Source organism: Triticum dicoccoides, chromosome 5B (genome assembly GCF_002162155.2).
Source record: "Triticum dicoccoides isolate Atlit2015 ecotype Zavitan chromosome 5B, WEW_v2.0, whole genome shotgun sequence".
In the NCBI taxonomy this organism is placed as follows: domain Eukaryota; kingdom Viridiplantae; phylum Streptophyta; class Magnoliopsida; order Poales; family Poaceae; genus Triticum; species Triticum dicoccoides.
In genome coordinates, this window is record NC_041389.1 from 375,761,737 (window position 1) to 375,774,956 (window position 13,220).

The window sequence follows — 13,220 nt, forward strand, 5'->3', positions numbered from 1 at the left end:
GTGGCCGCCGCCATCAACCGGCTCCGGGTGCTGACGGAGGCGGAGGGTCTCATGGCGTCCTACTTGCTGTTCGCCTTTGTCGAGCGCCGGGTTCTCCCGCTCCAAAGCCATCCTCATCTGATCTGTCGGATGAGCGAGCACGGCGACCTGAGCCAGATGTGCACAAAGGACATGCCGACTGTCGAGGTGGCCCGAATGGTGAACGAGATCACCGACCTCAAGGTGTCGGAGGGGTCCTGGCGGTTTGGCAAGCGACCCTACTCCCGCGACAACCCGCTACCAGCCGTAAATCTCTTAGCCTTCCCTTTTCAGTTCTTGCCTTGGTCTTGGTATTGAGTGGTCCTTCTTTGGAGCACAGATCTACATGTCTTCAGCGACGGCCGCCATTGTGGGGCCGGGTGGTAACTACCAGCCGGACCGGGAGGTGAGCGACATGGACGACCCCGACTTGAGGGCGGCCGCCTTGGAGGACGACGCCATAGGCGGCGGCGATGGAGCAGGCGGCTCCGAAGAAGGAGGCGGCATGGAGACCTGGCCCGACGACAACGACGAGGAAGACGAGCTGCGCCTTGCGCGGGGCGCCGTTAATACAGGCGCGGGCCCCTCCGCCGGGCCGTCCGCTCGAGGTGGCAAGCGCAAGCAAAAATAGGGCGCCGCCCTGTTCAGCAGCGTGCCGAAGAGGCCCCAGAACCCGGCCGCCGCGACCAGGCGGAAAGAGGCCGCGGCAAAGGTGACCAAGTTCGAGAAGCTGCCAAAGGCGCCGCACATGGTGTCGGCGTAAGTACCTCCCTTGCACATTCCCTTGGGTTCTTCCTTGCTAATCCGGCGTGAAATTTCTTTGCTTTACTTTTTTGTCTCAGGGCCCCACTTTCCATCAACAAGTCGACCACCGCCTCTATCATCAGGTCGGTGGACACCTCCACCACCACCCAACGAATCGATCCGGCCGCCGACCTTCAGGAGGTGCAGGCGCGAAACGCACGAGAGGTGCGTGAGGAGCAGGAGGCTGACAAGGCGGACGCATCCGTGCTGAAGAAGCTGGCAGAGGCAGAAGCTGATGCCGTAGAGAAGGAGCGGCTCGCAGAGGCCGCACGCCGCCAGGAGCCGCTGCTCGTCGTTCCCCTGAACTCCGCACCTCCTCCTCCAGAGTTCGTGGCATCGACTGGGGGAGCCGGCGACGAGCAGCCGGTCATGGAGAGGGAGGGCGGTGATGTCGCCATGCCAGACGTTGTCGTGCCTCCGCCACCATCGACTGGCAGAGCGGAAGATGAGCAGCCGGTCGCCCTGCCGGCGCCACCAGCTGGGAATGAGGTGGTGACGGGCCCAACTCCTGAGGCCCTCACACCCGTGCACCATCATCTCGCGAAGGCGGTCTCGGCACCGCGAACGCTGGAGGCTGGCGCCGTGAGCTCGTCAGTATCAGACACCGAGGCGACCAGTGCCGCACCCTCCGGCTGGGTGCACGGAGGCGGGACGAGGGCTTTGAACCAGGCGGCCCTTGACGTCCAGGCCAAGCTCCGGGCTGAAGCCGACACCCTCAAGCGGTGCAATGAGGCGTTCCTGAACTCGCGAGCAGCCATCCGGGTATGATTCTCACTTCTTTGTTTTTGATCTTTTTATTTCTTGGTGGGGGCGCGCTGGCGCACCCACTGGGTGTAGTCTCCAAGTTTCGGGTCGGCTGCTGAGCAAGCAGTCTGGAACTTTAACTTGCAAACACCAGGTGATAACTCCTTCTGGCATCTCTATTGCAGGATTACAACAACCTTCGTGCGGCCACCTTCAACTCCGGAGTCCGGGAGCTGGAGAGGCAGACCGCCAACTTGTCGGAGAGCCGGAGTAAGTCTTGGCTTTTCTTTTCCGCGGGGGCGCACTGGCGCATCCGTGGGCTGTAGTCCCCGAGATTCGAGCCGACTTCTAAGCAGTCGGGCCGGATCTCCCGAAAACTGTATTTCTTTGGTTGATCATTGACAAATTCTTTCTTCTGCGGGGGTGCGATGGCGCACCTGCGGGCTGTAGTCCCCGAGATTCGGGCTGACTGCTGAGTAGTCGGGCCGGATCTCCCCGGCAACTGCATCCCTTCCTTGTCGAATGTTGACGTCCTTTCCCTTCTTCTCTCTCGGTAGAGGCCAATGCCGCCTTGCAGCAGCAGCTGTGGGTGAAGCCAACACCGCACTGCATGCCAAGGAGGCGGAGTGCAGTAAGCTAGGCGAGGAGTGTGACCGACTGGTCACGCAGCTGGCGGAGCAGACGGGGCATCTCCAGACGGCTCAGAAGGAGGCGAAGGCGAAAGAGATCGACCTCCTTGCTGAGTTTGAGATCGAGCGCTCTGTCTGGGCCGACAAGGAGGCTCAGCTGACTGCCGGTTTCAGTAGCATCAAGGACATGGTCGACGGTAAGCTTCCTCTTTTTTCTTTCTTTGAGCTGCTGGCCTCTGCTTAGGCCGACCGTTTGCTTTTAACTTCTGTCTTCTTTGCTTTTTCACCCAAGCAGACTTCTTCCCAGGCCACTCCATTACCGCGAACCAGGCCATTGAGGCTTTTTGCGAGGAGCGAAGGGCAGAAGGCGTGCAGATTGCCGCCGATGCTCCCCGAACCCTTAATGAGCAGCTTCTCAGCATCCAGGCCCGCCTTCGGCCAGCTCACCAGATGCTTCATCATCTTCATCGCGTTGGAGCCCAAGCGATTTCTGCCCTCTGGCCAGGCATGCTGGCTCCGCGCACACCCAGTCAGACTGCCGAATGGCTGAGGTGGCGGTCGGTCGCCTGGAGGCCTGGAAGGGCTCTTCGGCCCGGGCTGTGGCGCGCCGGGCTCTGGAATTCGTCAAGGTGTGGTACCCTGGGCTAGATCTAGCCCAGCTGACCATGTTCCGGCAGGTGGCGCATGAGGAGCTAGTGGCGGTGGAGGATGACCTTGTCAAGCGGGCGGCAGCGATCGCCGACTACACCGACACCAGCGTCTTCATCCCGGAGCTGGTTGATGAAGGCGCTGAGGTGCCACCGGAGTGGTTCGGGCTTAATCTGGAGGACAACAAGGACTCAACCGAGGTGATTGATTCCAGTGACGAAGGGGAGGACGCAGAGGACGAGGACAATGAAGAAGACGCGTCGGAGGTTGGAGCGGACGGTCAGCCCCAGCCTGACCATGCCTCGAGCAATGATCCACGCTCAAGCGCGCCGACTGCTGCTGAAGGCGACCAGGCGGAGACCAACCAGCCGTTCGTTCCACCAATTGGCACCGCCGACTCTGCCGTCCAGCCATCCGCTGCTCCAACCGATGCCGCTAACTCCACCGTCCGGCTGGAACCCTCTGCTGCTTCTTAGGCCGTCGCCTTTGTTTTTCCTGTTTATCGGTCTCAACAAAACTTTGTTAAATTTGCACAATTCCACCCGCGGGGTGTATTTCAAACTCTGTTGAATGCCGACCAATGGGCCTTTTGCTATGTAAATATTCTTTGTCACAAATTATGCTTTAATTGCCAATTTCCGAATTTCCTTACTTTCTGCCCCTTGCTTTTTTCCTTTGCCACCCTCCCTTTGCTATCCTTTGGCCAGCCGAACGGCCGCTCTGCGGACTGCGGCTAGGCCACGTGCTTAGCTACTTTTGGGAGGGCAAGTACTTAGCCGGTTGGAGCATTGACAAGGTAAGTAGAAGCCGTCCGGCAAGCTGCTCAGCAGCTGGTCGAGTGGGCGGGATGCCGGCCTCGGCTATGTGCGCCTTTTTTCCTTAGCCGTTTTTCGTATGGGCACCATTTTTGCAACTCCTGTCCGCCGTACAGTCGCTCTGCGAGCTGCGGCTTTTGACAGGAGAAGTTTTCTGGTGCCGACACATTACTTGCCCGACTGTAGGAGGCGGCACATAGTAGAAGGTGGTGAGCCCCCCGGGCTGATTAGTCGAGCCCGGTGCCAGGAGGAATAATGAAACGACACATTCATGGGCATAATTCTTATCATATAGATAAAAGAGGGTAGTCCCCGAGTTCTTCTCGGGGGACCCAGAGTCTTTGTTCTTAATACAAAAGGTAGCATGGTACATACTGCTTTTAACTGTAAAATCTTCGGAGGAGGTTTGCATTCCATGGCCTCGCCGTCTCCTTGCCTGAGTAGTCCCTTTTGCATGCTCTAGGCTTCTAAGCGTCAATCAGGTAGTAGGAACCGTTGCCCATCACTTTGCTGATGATGAAAGGGCCTTCCCAAGGGGCCGACCGCTTGTGCTGGCCGGCTGTTCGTTGTATCAACTGGAGCACAAGGTCTCCCTCTTGGAAGGATCTTGGCTTGACCATGCGATTGTACCACCGGTGTAGACTCTGCTGGTAGATGGCGGACCGGCTGAGTGCCAACAGCCGTCCCTCTTCCAGCAGGTCGACGCTGTCTTCTCGTGCTTCTTTGGCCTCCTCCTCGGTGTACATGGTGACTCGAGGGGAGTCGAATTCTATGTCCGTCGGGATGAGGACTTCAACACCGTAGACGAGGAAGAAGGGTGTGAAGCCGGTTGACTTCTTCGGAGTTATGCGCAAGCTCCAGAGGACGGCCGACAACTCATTGAGCCAGCAGCCAGCCGAACGCTCTAGAGGCCCGACCAGTCGGGGCTTGATGCCGGACAAAATGAGGCCGTTTGCTTGCTCCACTTGGGCGTTTGACTGCGGATGGGCAACGGACGCTAAGCCCAGTCGAATGCCCTGTGTGGCACAGAAACGAGCCAAGGCTCCTTTGGCGAAGTTTGTGCCATTGTCGGTGATGATGCTGTGTGGTATGCCATACCAAGTGGTGATGTCGGTGATGAAAGTCAGGGCAGTCGTCCCATTCAATTTCTTGATTGTCTTTGCTTCTATCCACTTGGTGAACTTGTCCACATCGACAAGCAAATGAGTCATGCTGCCGCGAGCCTTCTTGAATGGCCCCGCCATGTCCAGCCCCCAAACGGCAAAGGGCCAGGCGATGGGAATAGTCTTGAGTGCAGAAGCCGACATATGTAGCTTGCAGCGGAACTTCTGGCACCCTTTACACTTCTGGACCAAGTCTTTGGCATCTTCTAGAGCAGTCGGCCAGAAAAAACCATGGCGGAAGGCTTTGGCAACAAGTGATCTTGAAGCCGCGTGGTGAACGCATTCACCTTGGTGGATATCCTTGAGGATTGCTTGGCCCTGGTCCGGCTCCACACAGCGCTGGTACACCCCAGTGACACGGCGCCGCACCAGTTCTCTGTTGATGATGGTGTATGCTGCTGCCCGCTGTTGCACTTGTCAGGCTGAGATCTCATCAGTCAGCAGTTCTTTGTTCGCCAGAAAGTTGAGCATGGGTTGAGCCCATGATGGTGCTGCTATTTCTTCCACTGCCACGACTGCAACTTGTACAAGGGCAGTTGGGCCGGGAGGCAGCGGGTTGGAGTTGGCTGCCGCCTGTTGAGTTGGAGAAGTCCCCGGGCCGACTGCCGCAGTCCCTGGTCTGGGTTCTGGAGTCCCCGGGCCGGGTGCGGCTGCTGCAGTCCCCGAGCCGCCTACCGAAGTCCCCGCATCGGCTTCTGGGCCCTCAAGTAGGATCCGACTACTTTGGGAGGGGCCGACACGAAGATGGAGTCTGATTCTGGCGATGGTTTGACAAACGGCTTGAGGAGGCGCTATAGGGGGACGCCGACTGGTATTGCTTGTCGGGTGGAGCCGATTTGTGCCAGGGCATCTGCTTGCTCGTTGTCATTTCTTGGTAGATGGAGGAACTCGCACCCCTCAAAGTGTCCACTGAGTTGCTGTACGAAGAAGCGGTAGCTTACCATATTTGCATCCTTGGCGTCCCAGTCGCCTGATGACTGCTGGACCACCAAGTCGGAGTCACCATAGCACAGGATCCGGCGAATGCCGAGTTCCTTGGCAAGCCGGAGCCCGTGTATGAGTGCTTCGTATTCAGCTACGTTGTTGGAGGCGGCAAAGTGGATTTGCAGCACATATCTGAGCTTGTCTCCTTTGGGAGAGGTGAGGACGATGCCGGCTCCCAGACCAGTGCGCATTTTTGAACCATCAATGTGCATCCACCAATGGGTGGAGTCTAGCGCTGGCGGCAGGTACTGGGTCTTGGCCCAGTCTACGAGGAAGTCGTCCAGCGCTTGTGACTTGATGGTGTTGCGAGGCTGGTAATAGATGGTGTAGGGGGCCAGATCTATGGCCCATTTGGCAACTCGTCCTGAAGCATCTCGACTTCCAATGATTTCAGCAAGCGGAGCGGTGCAGACAACAGTAATTGGGTGCTCTTGAAAGTAAGGCTTGAGTTTCTTGGCGGCAAAGTGCACACCATAGCACATCTTCTAATAGTGGGGGTATTTCTACTTGGAGGCGGACAACACTTCACTCAGGTAATACACCGGCCTCTAGACTGGCAGTGCTCTGCCTTCCTCCTTGCGCTCCACCACTATGACTGTGCTGACCACCTGACTGGTGGCGGTGATGTAGAGGAGCATGGGCTCCTTACTAGTCGGGGCCGACAGGATAGGCGGGGTGGTCAACATCTTCTTGAGTTGACGGAAAGCTTCGTCCACCTTCTTGTTCCACTCAAAAAAGGTGGTTTTCTTCATGAGCTGGTACAGGGGAAGAGCCTTCTTGCCCAGCCGACTGATGAAACGGCTGATAGATGTCAGGCAGACGGTGAACTTTTGCACGTCCAGCAGTCGGGTGGGCACCTCCATCTTCTCGATGGCCTTGATCTTCACAGGGTTGCACTCTATGCTGCGCTCTGAGACCAGGAAACCAAGAAGTTGGCCGACCGGTACTCCAAAGACGCATTTCTCCGAGTTGAGCTTGATTTGAAATCGGTGCAAGTTCTCAAATGTCTCTTTGAGGTCTTCTAGCAACATTCCACGCTTCTCCGTCTACACCACCACATCGTCCATGTAAATGTGGGTGTTTCTGCCGAGTTGCTTGAGGAGACACTTCTGCATGCAACGCTGAAACATGGCGCCGGCATTCCTCAAGCCGAACGTCATGGTCAGGTAGCAGAAGGCTCCGAATGGCGTGATGAAGGTGGTCTTCAGCCTATCGGCCAGGTTCAACTTGATCTGATGGTATCCTGAGTATGCATCCAAAAAACTCAGCAGCTCGCATCCAACTGTGGAGTCTATCACTTGGTCGATTCTTGGCAAAGCAAAGGGATCTTTGGGGCAAGCTTTGTTGAGGTTGGTATAATTGATACACATGCGCCATTGTTTATTCTTCTTCAGCACAAGAACTGGGTTGGCCAACCATTCTAGGAAGAATACTTCCATGATGAAGCCGGCTGCTAGAAGCAGGGCTATCTCTTCTCCAACAACTCTTCTCTTTTCTTCTGACACGCGGCACAAGGGCTGCCTGACCGGCTTGACGTCAGGTCGGACATGTAGCTTGTGCTCGGCGAAATCCGTCGGAACACCCGACATGTCTTTGGGAGACCATGCAAAGATGTCCCAATTCTCACGGAGGAAATCGACAAGCTCACTTTCCTATTTTCTGTCAAGGTTTGCCCCAATGACAGCGTGCCTCTCCGGGTGCTCCGGGTCCAAGGGTATCTTCTTTGTTTCCTTTGCCAACTTGAACGAGCCCTCAACTTCCGACTCCTTGGGGGTGGGTGACATTTCCGGCTGCTTGCCTGCCATCGCCACAACCCGGTCAAGGAGCCGCTTTTCAGCTGCAATCACAAGGGACTCGGCCAGCCGGCTGCTGTCCGCGGCGCAGGCGGACGACTTCTTGTAATCTCCGACTATGGTCAGGATTCCCTTGGTAGTCGGCATCTTCATCTTGAGGTAAGCATAGTGGGGAACAGCCATGAACTTGGCCAGAGTAGGCCGACCAAGTAGCGCATGATAAGGGCTCTCAAGGTCCACCACCTGAAACCAAATTGACTCTCAACGGAAGTGATTTTTGTCCCCAAAGAGAACATCGATCTGGGTCTTGCCGATTGGTGAGCAGGAAAGGCCGGGAACTATGCCATGGAATACAGTCCGACTGGGATGAAGCTGCTTCTGCTTGATTCCCAACTTCTCCATTGTGTCACGGTACAAGATGTTGATGCTGCTGCCGCCATCTATCAGGACTCGGGAGAAATGAGCTGCCCGCCTCTCTATTGCGAAGGTGGCATCTAAGACCAGGGCATAAGAACCAGGAGAGGGCATCACCTCCGAGCGGTCAGCCCTGCTCCAACTGATAGGCTTCTCAGATCAGTGCATGAACTCTGGGGTCCCTGACGCCATTGCATGTACTTCTTGCTGCTGTTGCCGTCTGCCGCGCCTTGATACGTCTCCAACGTATCTATAATTTTTATTGTTCCATGCTATTTTATTATCTGTTTTGGATGATTACGGGCTTTATTATACACTTTTATATTACTTTTGGGACTAACCTATTAACCGGAGGCCCAGCCCATATTGTTGTTTTATTGCCTGTTTCAGTATTTCGAAGAAAAGGAATATCAAACGGAGTCCAAACGGAATGAAACCTTCGACATCGTGATTTTTTGGAAGAATATCATCCGGGAGACTTGGAGTTCACGTCAGAAGACCCTCGAGGAGGCCACGAGGGTGGGGGCGCCCCCCCCCTACTGGGCACGCCCCCTGTCTCGTGGGCCCCTCGAGCACCTCCCGATCGACTTCTTTCGCCTATATAGTCCCACGTACCCTAAAAACATCGGAGGAGAAGAAAGATCGGGAGTTCCACCGCCGCAAGCCTCTGTAGCCACCAAAAGTCAATTGGGACCCTGTTCTGGCACCCTGCCGGAGGGGGGGATCCCTCACCGGTGGCCATCTTCATCATCTTGGCGCTATCCATGACGAGGAGGGAGTAGTTCACCCTCACGGGTGAGGGTATGTACCAGTAGGTTTTTTTATCTCTCTCTCGCGTTCTCTCTCGTGTTCCCTCTATGGCACTATCTTGATGTATCCCGAGCTTTGGTATTATAGTTGGATCTTATGATGTTTCTCCCCCCTCTACTCTCTTGTGATGAATTGAGTTTTCCCTTTTAAGTTATCTTGTCGGATTGAGTCTTTAATGATTTGAGAACACTTGATGTATGTCTTGTCGTGCTTATCTGTGGTGACAATGGGATATCATGTGCCACTTGATGTATGTTTTGGTGACCAACTTGCGGGTTCTGCCCATGAACCTATGCATAGGGGTTGGCACACATTTTCGTCTTGACTCTCCGGTAGAAACTTTGGGGCACTCTTTGAACTACTTTGTGCTGGTTGAATAGATGAATTTGAGATTGTGTCATGCATATAGTATAGTCATGCCCACAGATACTTGAGGTGACAATGGAGTATCTAGGTGACATTAGGGTTTTGGTTGATTTGTGTCTTAAGGTGTTATTCTAGTACGAACTCTTGAATAGATTGATCCGAAAGAATAACTTTGAGGTGGTTTCGTACCCTACCATAATCTCTTCGTTTGTTCTCCGCTATTAGTTGCTTTGGAGTGACTCTTTGTTGCATGTTGAGGGATTGTTATATGATCTATCTATGTTATTATTGTTGAGAGAACTTGCACTAGTGAAAGTATGAACCTTATGCCTTGTTTCCTACCATTGCAATACCATTTATGCTCACTTTTATCATTAGTTACCTTGCTGTTTTTATAATTTCAGATTACAAATACCTTTATCTACCTTCCATATTGCACTTGTATCACCATCTCTTCGCCGAACTAGTGCACCTATACAATTTACCATTGTATTGGGTGTGTTGGGGACACAAGAGACTCTTTGTTATTTGGTTGCTGGGTTGCTTGAGAGAGACCATCTTCATCCTACGCCTCCCACGTATTGATAAACCTTAGGTCATCCACTTGAGGAAAATTTGCTACTGTCCTACAAACCTGTGCACTTGCAGGCCCAACAACGTCTACAAGAAGAAGGTTGTGTAGTAGACATCAAGCTCTTTTCTGGCGTCGTTGCCGGGGAGGTGAGTGCTTGAAGGTATATCTTTAGATCTTGCAATCGAATCTTTTTGTTTCTTGTTTTATCACTAGTTTAGTCTATAAAGGAAAACTTCAAAAAAAATTGAATTGAGTTTGTCTCATGCGCTTCATCTTTTTAATATCTTTCGTGAGAATGATGGTAAGGAAAATTGTGCTCAAGTGCTAGAAGAAGAAATCTATAAAATGTTTGGCACAAAATATGTGAATGATGAGCATGATTGCAATGTTGTTAGTATGAATTATTTGAATACCCATGATGCTAATGATATGCAAAGCCACAAGCTTGGGGAAGCAATGTTTGATGAATATGATATTTTTTGTCCCCCATGTTTTGATGAGAATATTTATTATGATGAAAGCATGCCTCCTATTTATGATGATTATATTGATGAAAGTGGGTTTGGAAGAGTGTCAACTTTAGGTAGTATTGATCCCACTATTTTGGAGGATATTAAATCTTATTGTGATGAATATGGAAGTGGATTTGGAAGAGTGTCAACTTTATTTAGTGATGAATCCACTATTTCGGAAGAGGTTCCAATTGATTATGAGAACAAAGTTGCTATCTATGATGATTATTGTGATGACTTGTATGCTATTAAGAATAATGATAACCATGAAACTTGTCATCATGATTTTAGTTTTCAATTGGATTATGCCTCACATGATAGTTATTTTATTGAGTTTACTCCCACTACTATTGATGAGAATAAATTTGCTTATGTGGAGAATAGTAAAATTTCTATGCAAGTAGATCATGAAAAGAATGCTTTAGGTTCTAGTTATATTGTTGAATTCATTCATGATGCTACTGAAAATTATTATGAGGGAGGAACATATGCTTGTAGGAATTGCAATAATATCAAGTTTCCTCTATATGTGTTGAAAATTTTGAAGCTATGCTTGTTTTACCTTCCTATGCTAGTTGATTATTGTTCCCATAAGTTATTTGCTCACAAAATCCCTATGCATAGGAAGTGGGTTTGACTTAAATGTGCTAGTCATATGATTCATGATGCTCCCTTCATGTTTCAATTCTTATCTTTTATGAGAGCATCATTGAAATCATCATGCCTAGCTAGGGGCGTTAAACGATAGCGCTTGTTGGGAGGCAACCCAACTTTATTTTTGTTTCTTGAATTTTTTTCCTGTTTAGTAATAAATAATTCATCTAGCCTCTGGTTAGATGTGGTTTCATGTTTTAATTAGTGTTTGTGCCAAGTAGAGCCTTTGGGAAGACTTGGGTGAAGTCTATATAATCTTGCTGTAAAAAATAGAAACTTTAGCACTCACGAGATTAGCTGCCATTTTTTTACAGAAGAGTGATTTTAGGTTGATTATTTTAGCAGATGATAAATAGACAAATTCCTCAGGTCCACCAATTTATTTCAGAATTGCTTGACTTCCAGAAGTATACGTTTGATACAGATTACTACAAACTGTTCTGTTTTTGACAGATTCTGTTTTCTATGTGTTGTTTGCTTATTTTGATGAATCTATGAGTAGTATCGGAGAGTAAGAACCATAGAGAAGTTGGAATAAAGTAGGTTTAACACCAATATCAATAAATAATGAGTTCATTACAGTACCAAAAGTGGTGATTTATTTTCTTATACTAATGGAGCTTACGAGTTTTGTTTTGAGTTTTGTGTGGTTGAAGTTTTCAAGTTTTGGGTAAAGATTCGATGGACTATGGAATAAGGAGTGGCAAGAGCCTAAGCTTGGGGATTCCCAAGGCACTCCAAGGTAATATTCAAGGACAACCAAGAGCCTAAGCTTCGGGATGCCCCGGAAGGCATCCCCTCTTTCGTCTTCATTCATCGGTAACTTTACTTGGAGCTATATTTTTATTCGCCACATGATATGTGTTTTGCTTGGAGCGTCAATTTATTTTTTTAGTATTTGCTTGCTGTTATTTATAATAATGTTTTGCATCTATATTTTCGATAAAAAAGTCAAGGATAGCCTTTACCATGCTTATTTTGCTAGTATACATGTTGCTGTTTCAAAACAGAAAGTTTACAGTTGTTGCAAAAATTCCCTAGAAAATTCAGAGAGTGATATAATGTTTAATATTTTTTCATAATGAGATCTGATAAATCTTTTACAGCGTAGTATTTTTCTTATAATTTTTGGAGTTAGGGAAGTATGATGAATCTTGCATTGTTTACAGACTATACCGTTTTGGCAGATTGTTGTTATGTTTGCATTGTCTGCATATGCTTGCTTCTTTAATGATTCTATTTTAGGATAGGAGTATTAAATATGCAGATACATTTAGTATTAAATGTTGAATAATAATGTTAGTAATTTGTTACAGTAGAAAATGATAAGGTTTTGCATTGTTTTATACTAACTTATCTCACGAGTTCTTGTTGAGTTTGGTGTGGATGAAGCTTTCGAGATTTAGGAAACCAACATATAAAAGGAATTAAGGAGACATAAAAGCTCAAGTTTGGGGACGCCCAAGGCACCCCAAGATAATATTTCAAGAAGTCTCAAGCATATAAGCTTGGGGATGCCCCGGTAGGCACCTTTCTTCTTCAACAACTATCGGTTAGTATCGGTTGAGCCTAAGTTTTTGCTTCTTCACATGAGTCGTGCTATCCTTGCAATGTCATTTTGTTTTGTTTGCTTGCTATTTGAATAAAATACATTAGATCTGAAATACTTAAATGAGAGAGAGTCTTCTCATAGCTATATAATGATTTGACTACTCATTGATCTTCACTTATATCTTTTGGAGTAGTTTGTCGTTTGCTCTAGTGCTTCACTTATATCTTTTTGGAGCACGGTGGTGGTTTTATTTTGTAGAAATTAATGAACTCTCATGCTTCGCTTATATTATTTTGAGAGTCTTAAACAACATGGTAATTTATCATAGGAAGTGAATTGGATGCTATGATAAATTTGATACTTGATAAATTTTTTTAGATACGGAGGTAGTGATATTAAAGTCATGCTAGTTGGGTGATTATGAATTTAAAGAATTCTTGTGTTGAAGTTAGCAAGTCCCGTGGCATGCACGTATGGTTAAAGTTGTGTAACAAATTTGAAGCATGAAGTGTACCTGGCTTGTGCATCCTTATGAGTGGCGGTCGGGGATGAGCGGTGGTCTTTTCCTACCAATCCTTCCCCCTAGGAGCATGCGCGTAGTGCTTGGTTTTTGATGACTTCTAAATTTTTGCAATAAGTATATGAGTTCTTATGACTAATGTTTAGTCCATGGATTATACACACTTTTACCTTTCCACCATTGCTAGCCTCTTCGGTACCGTGCATTGCCCCTTTTCACC